This window comes from Colobus angolensis, unplaced genomic scaffold (assembly GCF_000951035.1).
Source record: "Colobus angolensis palliatus isolate OR3802 unplaced genomic scaffold, Cang.pa_1.0 Scaffold473, whole genome shotgun sequence".
Taxonomy (NCBI): Eukaryota; Metazoa; Chordata; class Mammalia; order Primates; family Cercopithecidae; genus Colobus; species Colobus angolensis.
In genome coordinates this window covers 1,388,553-1,406,987 of record NW_012118188.1, presented here as the reverse complement: position 1 = coordinate 1,406,987, position 18,435 = coordinate 1,388,553, and the positions used below count along the sequence as shown (strand labels likewise).

At 40.9% G+C, this 18,435-nt stretch overlaps 1 pseudogene; it reads left to right on the top strand.

The window, feature by feature from the left end:
* Positions 1 to 11,832: 11,832 nt before the first annotated feature.
* LOC105523782 lies at positions 11,833 to 12,305 on the top strand (annotated as a pseudogene).
* The last annotated feature ends 6,130 nt before the right edge of the window (positions 12,306 to 18,435 follow it).

Below are 18,435 nucleotides of genomic sequence, written 5' to 3'. Positions count from 1 at the left end.
CAGGAGTTTCTTCCTTCTGGTGGGTTCGTGGTCTCGCTGGCTTCAGGAGTGAAGCTGCAGACCTTCAAGGTGAGTGTTACAGCTCATAAAGGCAGCATGGACCCAAACAGTGATCTGCAGCAAGATTTATTGTGAAGAGCAAAAGAACAAAGCTTCCATGGCCTGGAAGGGGACCCAAGACGGCTGCTGCTGGCTTGGGCAGCCTGCTTTTATTTCCTTATCTGATCCCACCCACATCCTGCTGATTTTTCCATTTTACAGAGAGCTGATTGGTCCGTTTTGACAGGGTGCTGATTGGTGCATTTACAAACCTTGAGCTAGACAGAGTGCTGATTGGTTCATTTACAATCCTTTAGCTAGACACTCCAAGTGTCCATAGATTAGCTAGACAGGGAGCACTGATTGCATTTACAAACCTTTAGCTAGGCACAGGTTGCTGATTGGTGCATTTACAATCCTTTAGCTAGACACAAAAGCTCTCCAAGTCCCCACTAGATTAGCTAGACACAGAGTACTGGTGCATTTACAAATCTTGAACTAGACACAGGGTGCTGATTGGTGCATTTACAATCCTTTAGCTAGATAACAAAAGTTCTGCAAGTCCCTACTAGATTAGCTAGACACAGAGCACCAATTGGTGCGTTTACAAACGTTGTTCCTTTACAAACCTTGAGCTAGACACAGAGTGCCGATTGGTGCTTTTACAGTCCTTTAGCTAGACATGAAAGTTCTCCAAATCCCCAACGGACTCAGGAGCTCAGCTGGCTTCGCCTAGTGGATCCTGTGCTAGCCCACGGGCAGAGCTGTCTGCCAGTCCCCTGCAGTGTGCCGACACTCCACAGCGCTTGGGCTGTAGATGGGACTGGGCGTCGGGGAGCAGGGGGCTGCCCCCGTCAGGGAGGCTATGGCCATGTGGGCACCCACGGTAGAGGGGGAGGGGACTCAGGCATGGTGGGCTGCAGGTCCCAGCACTGCCTGGCAGGGAGGTGGCTGAGGGTCAGCGAGAATTCAGCATGGCACAGGCGGGCTGGTAGTGCTGGGGTATCTGGGCACCCTCTGTAGCTGCTGTCCCGGGTGCTAAATCCCTCACTGCCTGGGTTCTGCGGCACTGGCAGGCACTCTGAGTGTGGGGTCCACCAAGCCCGCGCCCACCCGGAATTCACGCAGCCCCAGTTCTCGCCCGTGCCTCTCCCTCCACACCTCCCGGCAAGCAGAGGGAGCCAGCTCCGGCCTCGGCCAGCCCAGAGAGGAGCTCCCACAGTGCAACAGCAGGCTGAAGGACTCCTCAAGCACAGCCAGTGTGGACGCTGAGGCTGAGGAGGTGCCAAGAACGAGCGAGGGCTGCTAGCATGTTGATAACTCTCACTACTTTACATTCTCTATAGATACATGTACATAAAGTCTACATAATGTTTTCTTCTGTAATAATTGCTTTGGGATAATGAAGGGTACTTCAAGCATCATTCCTCAGCTGTGTAGTAAACCACCTCTACAGAGACTTGCCTTTCTAGTTCTGCAGCTACATGGGTAGAAATTAATCTACCTGAAAATGAATTGGCAATGTAAAAATGTGATATTTTATGATTAATATTAGCTAGAAATTAAGACTGAATTATTCCACTTCAGTTTGCCATTCTTTGAAACTAGTTATATTTTGGGAAGTTCTGTGAAGTTAGAAAAAGTTTGAAAGTGTGGTGCGGGAAATAGTGGCTGACTAGTGTAATGAATTGAAATGTTGGAATCAAGAACTCTATGCCCAAGGGACCTGGCTGTCCAGCAGGCTGTCAGTTGAGGGTAAATGACAAGCAGGTGCCTGAGAAACGACAGGAAAGGCCCTACTTTTGGTCATTGGCGTCAGTAATAATAACATTATGGCCTTAGACCATGATTGAGGAATATATTTTCTGTGAGCACAATTGTGTATCATATAAATTGCAAGTGTGTTAACTAGTAGCAGAAAACTACAGTATCTAAAACTGTTTTTGCTGACTGAATGCTCTTTGACCAGGATCCCTCATTTAAGAGCTTCTTGTTGTGCAATTTGAAAATTTAGCAACTTAGAAAAAAAACTTTAGATACATTTTTGATAAAACTATAAAATATACTTTAAAAATCACAAAGTCTTAAACACTTTTATAAGTGTAGTTTTTGCTTTATTGAATGCCTGGAGCAGTTTCAGTAACTTACATAGTTTGGGAGTTCTCAAAGAAACAGCCATCAATGATGAATATAGCCTTTTTATGTTCCAGGAGTACTGCACTCTGACAGTTGTCTTTCTTACACTGTCTTCTTCCACCACTATGGTGTCCCTATAATTATGCTTCAAATGTGCTGTCATTTTTGAATGCTACATTTTCAAATATGAGTAGGTAGACATGAATAATGTTTTGGTTCTTTCCTTTGGTTCACCTATTGAACTACTTTTTTAGTAAGTCCATGTGAAAATTCTAATGTTCTCATCAAAATTGCATTTTTGGAATAAATTTGTGTCAGTATCAAAATGACATTAAATCATTCAAAATCAACTAGAGAATGGTTTTAATTAATTGAACAGGAAGATGAAATAAATAAAGGAGCTGAAGGAGCTGACATTGTTAAAACCTATTTATTGATAATTTAATAGTATGTTTAAATTTGTTTAAAGAGCTGGGTACAGTGATTCACGCCTGTAATCCCTGCACTTTGAGAGACTGAGACAGAAGGATCTCTTGAGCCCACAAGACCAGCCTGGGCAACACAGTGAGACCCCATCTCTAAAAAAACTTTTAAAAATCAGCCAGGCATGGTGGTATGCGCCTCTAGTCCCAGCTACTTGGAGGCTAAGATGGGAGGATTCTTTGAGCCCAGGAGTTTGAGAGCAGCCTGGGCAACATAGGGCGACCCCATTTCTATGAATAAAAATAACACGTAAAAAAACTGGGAATGATAGTGCACACCCGTGGTCCCAGCTGCCAGGGAGGTTGAGGCTGCAGTGTGCCGGGATCATGCCACTGTACTCCAGCCTGGGAGACAGTGAGATGCAGTCTCCCCACCAAAAAGAAAAAAAAAAAATTATTTAGAGTATTTTGGGTTGATGTATAAAATCATAACAGCTTAAAACAGAAGGAGTACAACAAAAAAGACAATTTTTGTTTTTAAATAGTTAAAAGTGTTGGCGAGATAGAGGAAGTCAATCATAGTCTTGTCTTGGAATAACAGATTTCAGAATTTGAGTTTTGTTTTTATGTTTGTTTTGACAAAATGGTTCTTTTGCTTTCTTCAACAAGAGGTTTAAGGCTTTGGACTTTTTGAAACTTTGATATAATTGTTAAAGTTTTTTAAACAAATCCTATAGAAATAAGAGAATGCTAACACAAACAAGATAGAACATACTATTACAGCAAATTTATTTACTCACAAAAATTGCCTTTCAAAGGTAATCTTTTTCAAAACCCTACTGACATTTTAATGCCACTTTAAGTGAGTTTTCTTTGTCCCTCGTTTTAGCAGTTTTAAAATACATGATTAATCCTTTTTCCTGAAACTAAAAGGAATCTGGACCAATTTTTTAAATCTATGCTTAAAAACCACTCTTTTAATATATTTTTCTTCATATGACAGCCCATTATATTTAAATACATAAATTGTCTCAGTTATTTTACACTAGCTGTGTGACTTTATTTCTGCTCTCCCCAGCAACTACACTTTTTAGCTTTAAAGAATATTTTTTATTTCTTTTGCATCAATTTCAAGTTTCAATATACAAAAGAGAGTAGTAGCTAGTTTCTATTCTCTTCAGTCTGCTTTCCCACAGTAATCATTCTACTGTGAGGTGTTTTATTTTTGGTATTGGCATTTTGGTATTAGGATTCATTATTACTAGTTATCAAGGAGACTCATTATTACACTGTGTCCCCTAATCATGTATAACCAGTGGCCTGGCAAAGCAGATGAAGACTTTCTCAAAAAAAAAAAAAAAAGAAATTATAGTTTACTTCAAGAGTTGACACTGCTATAACCTAAAGATCTATTGAACTTACATTGCTGGTTGAGAAGCACACACCCAAAAAATCCAGTTATCTTCTGATCCACAATAAATTTTTGGAAAATAATCTGAAAACCAATTGTCTGCCATTATGACTAATGCACAATTTATTAAACTTAGATTTTTTGAGTGCAGTAACAAAACTAGAAATGTGTTACTGTGTTACTCTGTTCTTGTACTGCTTTAAGAAGTACCTGAGACTGGGTAATTCATAAAGAAAAGAGGTTTAATTGACTCATAGTTCCACAGGCTGTACAGGAAGCATGACAGCTTCTGCTTGGCTTTTGGGAAGGCCGCAGGAAACTTATAATCATGCCAGAAGGCGAAGGGGAAGCAGGCACTTCCTACATGGCTAGAGCAGGAGGAAGAGATAATGAAGGGGGAGGTACTACACACTTTTATAAACAACCAGATCTTGTGAGAACTCACTATTACAAGAGTAGCAAGGGAAAAATCTGCCCCCATGATGCATTCATCTCCTACAAAGCCCCTCTTCTAACATTGGGGATTACAGCTCAACATGAGATTTGTGGGGGAACACAGACCCAAACCATACCAATTACTAAAGAAATTGGAGGCATTTGAATTTGGTGAAGAAATAGTTTAAGGTCTAAGCTTGGCCCAACCTCGGGCATCATGCTAAGTACAAAGGATGGCAAAGAGAATAATGCCTTTTGGTTTCTGAAGAGTTGAGGCTGGAGTAATAAGCATGTAACATGGTATGAAAAGTGCTAATAATAAAGGAAAGTAAGTGATAGGGTGGAACAACAAAGGAGCAATATGGGGTGGAAAGGTCATCAGTTGCATTGGTTGAAGCTTAACACATGCAAAGACTGTGTTAAAAAAAAGTACTGAAGGTTTCTGTATGATTGGAAAATATGGAGAGGTGGTCTGGTACAAAATACCTGTTCAATGAATTGTGCAGAAGCATCAAGAGATAAGGTCAGAAAAGGGAGAAGGGACAAGTGTATCATGCTGACATTTTTTTAACTCTAGCCTGAAGCTATTGAAAGGTTTTGAGAATGTGAGTGGACCTGATCAAATCTGTCATTGATGAAACTCATTCTGACCCTGAAATAAGCCAGAATTGGCAAGCTCTGATGTTAATTTGTTTTAACCTGTAAAGCTAGCAAGTAAAAATTCCTTACATAAAGAACCCACTGTTTAGCAATGAGACCAAAGAGTAGGTAAGATGGAAGGAATAGAGGTATAGAAAGACCGTTTTGCCCTTTGTTAAACTGAAAGAGTAGCCTACTAACAATTCTAAATAATTCTCTGGAACATTATCAGGGAATCCCACTGGGGTCAGACTGGAATCTAATTCTGGTTCTGCCACTCTCCAGCTGTGTGACTTTGGAAATGTTACTTAACAGCTCTGTGCCTCCATTTCCTTATTTGTAAAATGGATTTGTTAATAGTACCTGTTTCAAGAAATACTTGTGAGGATTACACAATATAATGCATATATTCCACTGGTAATGCCACTCAACACAGAGACCACTAGGAACACACAAGGAGTTGAACAAAGTTGGGTTTTTTGTTTGTTGAAGCTAGAGAATACATTGTAGGGAATTCTGAGTGCTGGAAAGGCGTTTTAGGATTTGGGCTTGTGTTGAGTGATTTGGGAAGGATTCAAGCAAGAGTTTGCACTGGATTTCGATTCTCTCAGGAAGCGGGGTAATTTTATGATTGGTCTGAATAGATCTCATTTAGGAGGTGGGAGACGTGAAGCTAAGTTAAAGCCGTAATTTCTAAAGAAGCAGCAGTCACTCATATTAGATGCTAAAAGGGGATGTTTAGTATTTTGTGCTTTGCATTGTTACTTTGTTTTTGTCTTATTACGCAAGATATGAAGCGGTCTTTTCTGTTTCATCATGGTCACAGAGTAACCTTGACTGATGGTCTTCTGTGAGATAGTTTATGTTCAACAGGAGAACACCAAGGCCTAGCTGGTAATAACAAGCCAACTCCTGGATGCCAAGGGTTGCTTTTCTCTTTCTATCACTTAGCACAATGCCTGGCATAAAGTTAAAGCTTAAGAAATATATCCTAAGGAATAATTCTAAAGGAATTGAGCCCAACTGTCACATGCATTCTGACCCTAACATAAAGGCAAGTTTGGTCCATTTTTGAGATTAATACGACAGTGTTGTTTCAACTTTATTAGTCAGTACCTTCTTATTCCTTTTCTATATGGATAGATTTGCCTTATGTTGTAGATGTTTACTTTGAGTTTGTATTTTTCATGTTCAAAACAGATAGATCAGAATGTTAAACTTCTAACATCAGATTCTCTTTGAAAATTTTTACAAAAATTTAAAAGTTTTAAAAATCTATTTTAAACATCCCTTTTATATAAGTATAGTGGTCAATCTTCACAGTGTTTATCACAACTGAACGTAAATATTTATTAAGTTTAATTATTTGTAAAATGTCTGTTTCCCCTGCTATACCATGAAAGCAGGCTCTTATCAGCCTTGCTATTATATCTTAGCACCTAGTATGTGCCTGGCACAGACTGTTTTGAAGAAATGATTGTTGAGTAACTGAATGAGGAAGAGAAATTGTACTTGGGAAGTGGAGTTGAAAACTAACATGTATTGAGTGACTGTTCAATGCCAGGTCCTATTTTAGGCACTATACAAAAATTATAATCAAATCCTCTCAGAAATTCTATAAAGGAAGCATTGACTTAAGTTCAGCAACTTACCCTTTCTAGGAAGGGGTAAAGTCTGATTCCAGTCTGTGTCATTCATCAAACATTTAATAAACACATGTCTTGGAGATTTATCATAGCCTATCATTAGCAGTTGCTTTTTTGTAATCATATCAACTTCATCTACTCTGTCATAGTCTCCTACCTGCAGGTCCTAACTTGTTTTAAGCACTGCTCCATCTCTTTACTCTGCGCTTATACCTAACAGCTGAATGGGGCTGGAGAAAAATCTAAACCCAATGCTGACTAATTTCATTTTAAATCCATTACCACAAATTTCAAATAGGTACTACCCAAAGATCTTACTGTGCTTCACAAACATGTTTGTTCTCTTACTCTCCAAAATTACTGTGTCATAACTTCCCTCTTCAACTTTCCAACACCAACCTGTGACTACTGGACCATTCCATCAGCATATAAACATTTTCTTCTGCCTCCCATTTGTAAACAAAACGACACCCTCCCTTGACCTATCATCTTCTTTTGCCACTTCTCTCACGCCTTCACAGAAGCCTGCTCAAAAATTTCCTCACATTTCCAGCTTACCTCTATGGACCCTAACTAGGTTTTGTATCCCACCATTCCCTCAAACTGCTCTTGTCAAGATTACAAACACCTCCACTTTGCCAAATAAGTCATCACTCTCTTAACTCCTGCGGCATTTATGCAGCTGGCCGTTAAGTCCTTTTCATGCACTGTCTTTTCTTGGCTTCTCTAACAGCATGCTCTCCCGGTTTCTTGCTTCTTGCTCTATCCATTGGCTCTAGGTCTTCCTCTTAAGCCTTAGGTGTTGGTGTGCTCCAGGCTTAGGCCTAAGATTTTTCTCTTTTTCTACTGATCTCATCTAATTGCATGGTTTACATATTATCTTATGTGCAAATTTATATTGCCAGTTCTGACCTTTCCACTGAGCTATAAATTTAGATACTTAAAAGCCCACTTGACCCTTCGCTACTTGAATAATAAAAAGGTGTTTCATATTTAAAATGATTAAAACAGTACTCTCGACTTTCTCCCTGTGAAAATGGTTCTTTTTTTCATTCTTCCTCATCTCATGACATGGTCCTTCTCCTTTCACTCATATGTTTCACTCAGACAAAAACCCAGGAACTGTCATTTCTCTTCCATTTTCCATAATCCCATAATCTACTTCAAAAATACACCTACAGTACATTAATTTTTCCTCCATATCCATTGCTTTTCCTTTTTTCTAAGTTTCCATTATCTTCTACCAGTTCTTACCTGAATTGTAATAGCCTCTTTAGCTGTTCTCCCATCATTCTACACAGTCTTGCCATTGCCTGCCTTTTGACATCGTTTCTTATCGTCAGTGTCCCATCCACTCCAGTCTGACTGCTTTGTCTTTTTTTGGCTACTCAAAAAGGCAAAGTTAGTTTTCCCATCGGGTTGTTTATTCATTGTTGTCTCTGCCTAGAATGACCCCTTACTCTTAGGATTTCAGGTCTCAGCTCAAATGTCTCTTCTTCAGTGAGACAACCCTTTCCCAACCTGCCAATCTGAGTTAGCTCCTCTACCCTGTCACTGTCACATCATGTATTTTCTTCATTACACTTTTCGCTGTCAGAATTTCTTACTCATATTTTTGTCATTCTCTATTAGAATACCAGCTCCATGAAACTGGGTACCCTGCCTGGCCACCTTAACTTTCACCACTATATTTCCAGAATCAAGAATATTGCCTGACACAGGATAAATGCACCATAAGTGTTTGTTCAATAAGTACATTTTATAATCATACTTGTTTTAATATAAAATGGTTTTAACCCCACAACTTTAACCCGAGGAAAGTCGTGTTTCTCCCATGGCCTTGTTTCTCCCATGGCTCTGTGTGTCCATGGCTTCACTGCCTTATTCCTTCCTTTGAGAAGCTTTGTCACTGCTTTCACTTATACCAGCCACTGCTAAAAAATAATAGCCCCCAAATCCATTAGAATGAAAAGAAGGATAATAATGTCTTTGAATAAACATCAGGGAGGAAGTTCATCATTAAATTATCAATACAGGCCAAAACAAAAGATAGAGATATTGTCATGTTATAAAAAGAACTCCTCCCACACACATGAGTATTTGGTTTGACGCTTGATTTAAATGAACAAGTATACTTCCCTGATGTGGCTGATAAAAGGTAATACAGTATCATGATGAAGAGAGATGAGACTGAGGCTCCAGTCTACCTTAAAAATATGTAAATCACTGACAGGTCATGATTTTAGACCAACACAGACTGTCCTATGAGGAAAACACAGGGAAGAAAAGCAGCATAAACATTTTTAGCCTTTATTGTGTTTGTCCAAAGCAGAGTCAAGAGGGTAGCCTAAGAGTATAACACTTGCCTTTCCAACTACAGAATAACCTTTTCCTTTTTCCAAATTGTATAAGATAGATTTTTTTTTTCAGTGAGTGAAACAATGAAACTTAGACTCACTTGACTCAAATGTATTTCCTAATGTAAGAAAGTGTGTGCGCCAAGTAAATTTACTAAGCATTAGAACATGGAAAGCAGAGTATGATTAATACCCTTGTTTACCTCACTTTTCCCCCGTTTTCAAAATTTGTTTTCAAATATGGAAACCCTTCTGTACACTAAGATGATCTTAGCTCATGGTCTAAAGTTTAGCAGTTCATGATTAAGGGTTGCTGCAATCTGTTAATGCACTGACTTTTGCCATTAATTTTTACTAGATCTCTGCTTCCATACCTGTAGAGGTCAATATTGTTAGGATACAAAATACATGGTACCAAGGCATATTAGAAAAACTTTAAAAATTGGTTATTTGGATTTGGCCTACCCACTTGATTGTTATCCATACACAAATGATGTTGATATGATTTGGAATTTGACTATGCATTCAGAACAATGTTTTTGTCAAAAGGGTTGGGTCATTCTAGAGAAAGAGAGGGAAAAAAACAGACTTTAACAATTAGTCATGAGGCGGGTATAATTCCAGCACTTTGGAAGGCTGAGGTGGGAGGATCATTTGAGGCCAGGAGTTTGAGACCAGCCTGGACAACACAGGAAGACCCTGTCTGTACAAAAAATAGCTTAAAAAATTAGCCTGGCATGATGGTGCATACCTGTAGTTCTAGTTACTTTAGAGACTGAAGTGGGAGGATTCCTTGACCCCAAGAGTTTGAAGCTGCAGTGAGCCATGATCACACCACTGCACTCCATGCACTCCAGCCTCGGTGACAAAGTGAGACCTTGTCTCCAGATTAATAAGTCATGAAATTTTAGTTACAACAAAACTGTTTTTTTTCCAAATAACAATGGAAGATTACATGTTTTTCTTCTTTTTTCAGTTATTTGCTCATTATTAATGAATTAGAATATACATACCAAAAGTAAATTAAAAATAATTCTGAGTGTCATTGTTAGTCCTCACTTGAGTTAAAGAGTAGTGGAATTACCACTATGCTGCAGATCAAGTCCTACTTGCTAAATAATTATAGATAGTTAAAGGGGAAGGCCGGGCACAGTGACTCACACCTGTAATCTCAGCACTTTGGGAGGCTGAGGCAGGCAAATCAGTTGAGCTCAGGAGTTCAACACCAGCCTGGAAAACATGGCAAAACCCTGTCTCTACAGAAAATACAGAACTTAGCCAGACATGGTGGCATGCTTGTAGTCCCAGCTGCTTGGATGCTGAGGTGGGAGGATTGCTTGAGCCCAGGAAGTCAAGGCTGCAGTGAGTCAGGATCGCGCCACTGCACTCCAGCCTGGGAGACAGAGAGAGGCCCTGTCTCACAGGAAAAAAAAAAAAACTGTAGTCAAAGCTGGAAGGGACCTGCTTAGCTTGTGGCCTGGGCTTTAGCCATCTCTTCCAATACCAATTGCCTAGTGTTACTATGTAAAGCTAATTTGGCCAATTCTGGTCCTTATTTTGCACTCGTTGCAGTAAACCACACCACTATGGCACTTAATACTGCCATTGTCAGTCAGTCTGCAGTATTGATTGACTGCCTTTAGAGCTCTCTTCTGCGTGCCTTGTCCACTCTTCATTTACTGCAAGAGACACCAAAGAACAGAGACCAACACCTGTACTCGGCATGGCCTTTTACAACTCTGCTAAGGAGTCACTGGAATTAGATGAATCACACTGTATCTAAGAGAGAAGACTCAGGGAGAAGGGCTTAGCACAACACAGAAAAACTTTAAACACTCTTACCTTTGACTGGAATTACACACACACACACACACACACACACACACACACTCACTAAGGCTTTCCCACAAAGCCATGATGCATCCTTAAAAATAACACACAGCTCTGAAAAGTGAATGTCGAGGGTGAAGAGAGCCCTCCTACACTTTTCCTAGTGATGACAACGTTGTGGGGGCATGCCTGACTGTGAAGAGCAGAAGATGAGAAGGAGATATCATTTTACTTCTTGTACTGCAATGATAAAAAGAACAGATAGAATGGAACGAAGAGGCCAGGGGCAGTGGCTCATGCTTGTAATCCCAGCACTTTGGGAGGCTGAGGCAGGTGGATCACCTGAGGTCAGGAGTTCGAGACCAGCCTGGCCAACATGGAGAAACCTCATCTCTATTAAAAATACAAAAATTAGCCAGGCGTGGTAGTGGGCACCTATAATCCCAGCTACTGGGGAGGCTGAGGCAGGAGAATCGCTTGAACTTGTGGGGCGGAGGTTGCAGTGAGCCAAGGATCGCGCCACCTCACTCTAGCCTGGGTGAAAGAGCGAACTCTGTCTCAAAAAAAAAAAAAAAAAGAATGGAACGAAGAAGCCAGATTGAATCTTCTTGCAGTGAGGCGGAGTATACAATATTATTTTTAAAAATCAGTCTAGAGTTTCTGAAAACAAGTACACACTAGGAGGAAATGGTGGAGGAAAGGAGAACACAAAGTAAAAGTGGCACTGCCTATTTCTTCACGGGAACAAGGGCCACTTAGGCTGGGATCCTCTTCCTGGAAATGCAGACCATACAGAGCAAGGCCATGTGACTAAGAATCCACAACAGAAACAAACACAAGACATATATGAGTTAGGAAAGTTAAGGAAGCAGTTCTTCCTTTCGGCCAAAACTGCCACCTTCCAGTAATTTGCCACAATGATGAACACAAAGGGAAAGAGGAGAGGCACCAATACACATTCTCTAGGCCTTTTAGAAAACATGGACTTGTTCCTTTGGCCACGAATATGCGAGTCTATTAGAAAGGTGATACTGTAGACATCAACGGAATGGGTACTGTTCAAAAAGGAATGCCCCACAAGTGTTACCATGGCAAAACTGGTACAATGTTCCCCAGCATGCTGTTGGCATTGTTGTAAACAAACAAGGGTAAGATTCTTGCCGAGTGAATTAATGTGCATATTGAGCACATTAAGCACTCTAAGAGCCAAGATAGCTTCCTGAAATGCATGAAGGAAAATGATCAGAAAAAGAAAGAAGCCAAAGAGGAAGGTACCTGGGTTCAAGTGAAGCACCAACCTGCTCCACCCAGCGAAGCACACTTTGTGAAAGCCAGTGGGAAGGAGCCTGAGCTGTTGGAACCTATTCCCTATGAATTCATGGCATCATAGGTGTTAATAAAATAAAATAAAACACCTCTGGCTGTAAAACAAAACAACAAAAAAGAAAGCAGTGGAGTGCATTTGTAGATTTGGTACATTAATATTCCAGGCACTCCATCCTGCTTCTCTGAAAGCCTCTCTCCTGTGTGTGAGAGAGAAGGCATGGGGCAAGAAGGGGAAGGCCTTCCTTAAATAGCTGGTGGTGACATTGTCCTCAGCTCGCCTAGAGAACTCTCTGAACAACGTGACTCCTATTAGAAATGAGAACAAGCACCTATTGTTTAGGCTTAAACAGCTCTAAGTGTTTCTTTTAGAGATAATTAATTTAATTAAAATGGTCCCTCAAGCCAAACTGAGCTTCATATTGAGCACTATACACATTCCTTCCAAATTCCAGCACAAAGCTATTCAGAACTAGCAAGCTATCAGTCATGTAGCTCACATTTACTTCCACTGGAATGGAGGCCCTAGCACAGGGGCTGGGATAGGAGGCTCTTCCTCAGCTGCAGGGAGTAGTTCTGATGTAGTTAGAGAAAAGATGATTTTTCATCTGTAGATTTAGTTGCAGAAATGATGTGGGCATTTTTTCCTTCATGGTAGTTTCAAGAAGAGAAATTTGATTTACTGGCTACATCCAAATCAACCATCAATACCCTCAGCATGTTGGTGCTCAATAAATGAACACATCAGTGGATAAATGGCCAGGCACAGAGGCTCACGCCTGTAATCCCAGCACTTTGGGGGGCCAAGTGACCTCAAGGCGGATCACTTGAGGTCAGGAGTTCGAGACCAGCCTGGCTAGCACTTCAGGAGGCTGAGAGGGGATGGATCACTTGAGGTCAAGAGTTTGAGACAAGCCTGGCCAACATGGTGAAAATCTGTCTCTACTAAAAATACAAAAATTAGCCAGGTGTGATGGTGCGCTGCTGTAATCCAAGCTACTGGGAGACTGAGGCAGAGGTTGCAGTGAGCTGAGGTTGTGCCCCTGTACTCCAGCCTGGGCAACAGAGTGAGACTCCGTCTCAAAAAAAAAGAAAAAAAAATGGATATATGAGTGAAACCAACCTCTTTGGCCTGGGATAGATGAGCTTTCAGACCTGTTGTCTTCTGGGGTCAGGAAGTAAATTGAGAAGCATTTGATGATAGATCAAAACTACCAAGCTGTCATGTACCCCAAGAGGACACAATAAAATTCTGTGGCATTTGATGATGGCTTATTGATGGTAGATGCAGTTCAACATGTTTATTCCAAACCTTGAGGCAAGCACAATATAGGGAGGCCACATGGCCTGGTCATTTAGCAAGTAGACTGTGGAATCAGGAAGACTGGGCTCCTGGCTGTCTCCCTTTCTTGTGACTTGACCATGGGCCTATTTTGAAAACTTAGTCAGTTTCTTCATATATAAAATAAAGATAATATAAAACCTAACACATGAAATTTTTGTGAAATTTAAAGTATGACATTCATTCAGTATGGACTGAATGCCTACTATGTGTCAGGCATTATTCCAGGTGTTTGGGATATGTCAGTGAACAGAATGCAAATCCTTGTCTTTGTGGCATGTACAGTCAAGCAAGGGGAGGGGGATGGGAAGCAAATAAAACACCATAACTATAAGAAAATATATTAATATTTTGAAAGTTCTGTGTGCTAAGAAAATAGCAGAGCAGGGTAAGGGTTCCAAAGGCAGGGTTGGGGGATATGAGAGGCTGGTAGTGGGTTACAATTTTGTATAGGGGAGACAGGGTAGCCTCCACTGAGAAGATAACATGAGCAAAGATGTGAAGCTGGTGAGGGAGTAAGCAACGTGGATATCTAGAGGCAGAAAGTTCAAGGCAAAGGGAAGAGCCATTACAAAGGCCAGAGGACAGGAGTATGCCAGGCATGTTTGACAGCAAAGATCAAAGAAGACAGAGTTGTTGGAGAGGCAGAAGTGAAGTAACTATAGATCAGGTTGTATAGGACCTTGAGGCTATTGTCAGAGCTTGGTGTGAAATGACGGAGCCCGCCTAACTAATCATTTAACAGATTGCTGGTGTGGGTGGGTGGCTATGGGAGGTTTGTGTTGATGATCCAACTCTGTGAATGATTGGGTGAAAATTGACGATGCGGGAGAGGAGGAGAAAAAGTTGCTACAGGGATGTGCTTGAGTATGTGAGAGGGGTTGGCTCCAGGGACTCACGGGGAGTTTTCATAGGGACTAGGCAGGAAGGCTGAGGGTGTGGGTACAGTGACTGGTAGGAGGGTATGTGGTTTTGGGAGTCTGTGGAGGTTTTCTTCTGTTTCTCTCACATTTCTTAGAGAAATAGGTAGCATAGTAATCACCTAAGAGTAAGTGGGGAAAGGAGTATTCTTGAAGGGAAGAAGGAAGTATGAGCTTGTTCTCTAGGAGAACAGAAGAGTGAATGGATGAGGGGAACCTCATCCTGCTGTGAACCTCATGCCTGGCTGTGAATGCCAGGCAACATTAAGGGCCTAGTTAAGGGTTAATGATTATGAACTCAAAACGAGATCACTCAGCATGGTTTTCACCAGACATATTCAACCATTCTAGTACAGGGAAAGAGGTGGGTTTCACCAGGGTTGTGGTTTTGCTAAACAAATAAGTCAAAGCCAGAGAAAGGCAAGGGATTTGAGGGATTCTGAAGTATTTACAGCATAATAATTGACCAAAGCATTTAAGTCAGGTAATTATAGAGAGAAGATAGGACCTCAAGTGAAAAGTGGGAGAAGGACCAATGGTGGAGAGACCCTTGGTTTAGAAGGTTTGGAACTGGGGTAATAGAATTAGTGAGCTGGAAAGATAGCAGGTGAGGTGAGAGTGGAATGTGTCAAATCAAAGTTATGAAAATGCAGCTATCTTTGTAGGACAGTATGTGGTGCAAAGCAAATGCTCAATAATTAATGACTATCATTATTAGGGATTCATGAAACTTGTTATCCAGAACCCTTGAGACCAGATTTGTTTTGTAATCCAGAATTCTTCAGACTGTAGAAAAGCTTCATGGTGTATATACACCTCCATGGAGGTCTTGGAAAGTTTTCTATAATCAAGCACATCAGCATCTTCAGGAAAATGTATGAATATTCATATTAAGTAGGATGTAGAGCCTCATATCGGTGTAGGACACGTTTTGCTGTATAAGTTTAGGCAATAAATTTTTAAAAAACAAAACTTTGGATTTTAAGATTTTGACTTTGAGATTTCAGAATTGCGTCAAAAGAAGGTGAACTTGTACTGACATTTTCACTAAGCATCGTGAACTTAGGGGAAATACTTCTTATCTCTACAGGACTTTGAGTTTGGAAATTTCTGAACTGCTTTCCTGCTCAACATTCTGTGATTCCTTGATACCCTTCACTGGACTCAATTCCCCATAAGATAATTGAATAAAGAGGCTGGGCCTAAGTTGTATACAGGTTGAGCATCCTTAATATGAAAACCTCAAATCCAAAATGCTTAAAAATCTGAAACTTTTTGAGTGCTGACTTGACACCACAAGTGGAAAACTTCACATCTGACCTCATGTGATGAGTCGAAGTCAAAACACAGATGCACAACACACAATTCCTTCAGTGTCCCTGAGGAAAGAAACACCCTCCCAGGCCCTTTAATTGTGATGTATCTTTTCTAGGCATGCCCAGATTCCTTCATGCAAGCTCACCTACAAAAGGTAATAACATGGCATGTGTGAAGGCCAGATATGCCCAGGTTCTCCATGATGCCCCACATGGGGCCAAGACCCACGTGAATTACTTACTTTATTTTTGCTTATTCTCTGTAAAGATATTGTTGAAAATATCAAGAAGCCCTACAGATACCCCTATGGGTAACAGTGATAAGAAAAAGAGGAAGCATATTTATCTATAGCACAGAGAGTCAAGCTATTGGACAAACTGGACAGTGGTGTAAGTGTGAAACATCTTACAGCAGTATGGTGTTAGAATGACCACCCTGTATGACATGAAGAAACAGGACTGTTGAAGTTCTATGCTGAAAGTGATGAATAGGAGTTAAAAATAGAAAAACACTGCATAAAGCTAAAAATAAAGACCTCAATCATGTATTGAAAGAGTGGGTTTGTCAGTGTTGCAGTGAACAAACACATGTCACTTCATAGTATGCAGATCATGAAACAAGCAAGACCTGTCATGATGAATTGAAACTTGAAGAGAACTGTGATTAGTCAATAGGCTGGTTGCAGAAATTTAGGAATAGACATGGCATGAAATTTTTAAAGATTTGTGGTGGTAAAACTTCTGCTGATCATGAAGCAGCTGAGCAATTCATTGATGAGTTTGCCAGAATCAGCTGGGTGCAGCGGCGCATGCCTGTAATCCCAGCTCTTTGGGAGGGTGAGGCAGGAGGATTGCTTGAGCCCAGGAGTTTGAGACCAGCCTGGGCAAAATAGGGAGACCCAATTGCTACAAAAAACTTAAAAAAAAAAAATTATCTGGGTGGTGGTTCATGCCTGTAGCCCTAGATATTCTAGAAGCTGAGGCTGGAGGTTCACTTGAGCCCAGGAATTTGAGGCTACAGTGAGCTATGATAATGCCATTGCACTGCACTCCTGCCTGCATGACAGAGTGAGACCCTGTCTCTTAAAAAATAAAAAACAAAATAAAATAAAACACATAAAATGTATCTGTTTAACAAGGTCACTGCTGATGAGAGTCTTATCCCAGAAAAAGTCTGTAATGCTGATGAAACATCTCTGTTTTGGCATTATTACCCCAGAAAGACTCTGACTGCAGCTGATGAGACAGCTCCTGTAGGAATTCAGGATACTAAGGATAGGATAACTGTGCTGGGATGTGCTAATGCAACAGCTACACAGAGTGTAAAGTTGCTGTGATAGGCAAAAGCATGCATACTTGATGTTTACAAGGAGTGTATTTCTTATTAGCCCATTATTATGCTAACAAAAAGGTATGGATCACCAGGGACATTTTTTCTGTCAGTTTCTCAAATATTTTGTACCAGTGGTTCATGCGTGCTGCAGAAAAGCTGAACTGGATGTCCACTCAAATATCTTGTTATTCCTTGACAACTGTTCTGCTCATTCTTCACCTGAGATCCTCAGCAAAAATAATGTTTATGTCATATACTTTCTCACAAAGATGACTTTATTAATTTAGCCATATGACCATGTTATCCTTAGATCAATAAACTTTTTGAACAGCATGCTAGCAATAGTGAACAGAGGCGTGACTGTGAACGTTTTCAAAAGGAGTTTAGCCTGAAAGATACTATATGTGCTATTGCCAGTGATTGGAACACAATGACTAAACACACAGTTGGGCGTGTCTGGCACAACTTCTGGCCTGCAACTGTGTTCAATGATGATGACGAGCAAGGTGACAAGTTTGAATGATTCTGTATGTCAAGTGAGAAAAAAAAAATGATGTCTAGCCTTCTTACATATGCAAAAAATATACCTTTAGTAACTTGGAAGAAGTTTTTTTACTTTCTTCTTATATTAAAGAAGTTTTTTGGTTTGGCAGGGTTTATTTATTTATTTATTTTGAGACGGAGTCTCACTCTGTCACTCAGGCTGGAGTGCAGTGGCTCGATCTTGGCTCATTGCAACCTCCACCTCCCAGGTTTAAGGGACTCCCCTGCCTCAGCCTCCCAAGTATCTGGGACTGCAGGCACTTGCTACCATGCCTGGCTAATTTTTGTATTTTTAGTAGCGATGGGGCTTCACCATATTGGCCAGGCTGGTCTCAAACTCCTGACCTTTTGATCTGCTCACCTCGGCCTCTCAAAGTGCTGGGATTACAGGCATGAGCCACTACGCCCGGCCATTTTTGGGGTTTTTTGAGATGGAGTCTCACTCAGTTGCCCAGGCTGATCTTGGCTCACTGCAACCTCCTCCTCTGTGGCTGAAGCCATTCTAGTGGCTCAGCCTCCCAAGTAGCTGGGACTACAGGTGCATGCCACCATGCCCAGTTCATTTTTTTTTTTTTTTTTTGTAACGGAGTCTCGCTCTGTCGCCCAGGCTGGAGTGCATTGGCATGATCTCGGCTCACTGCAACCTCCGCCTCCTGGGGTCAGGCCATTCTCCTGCCTCAGCCTCCCAAGCAGCTGGGACTACAGGCCCCCACCACCACGCCCGGCTAATTTTTTTTTTTTTT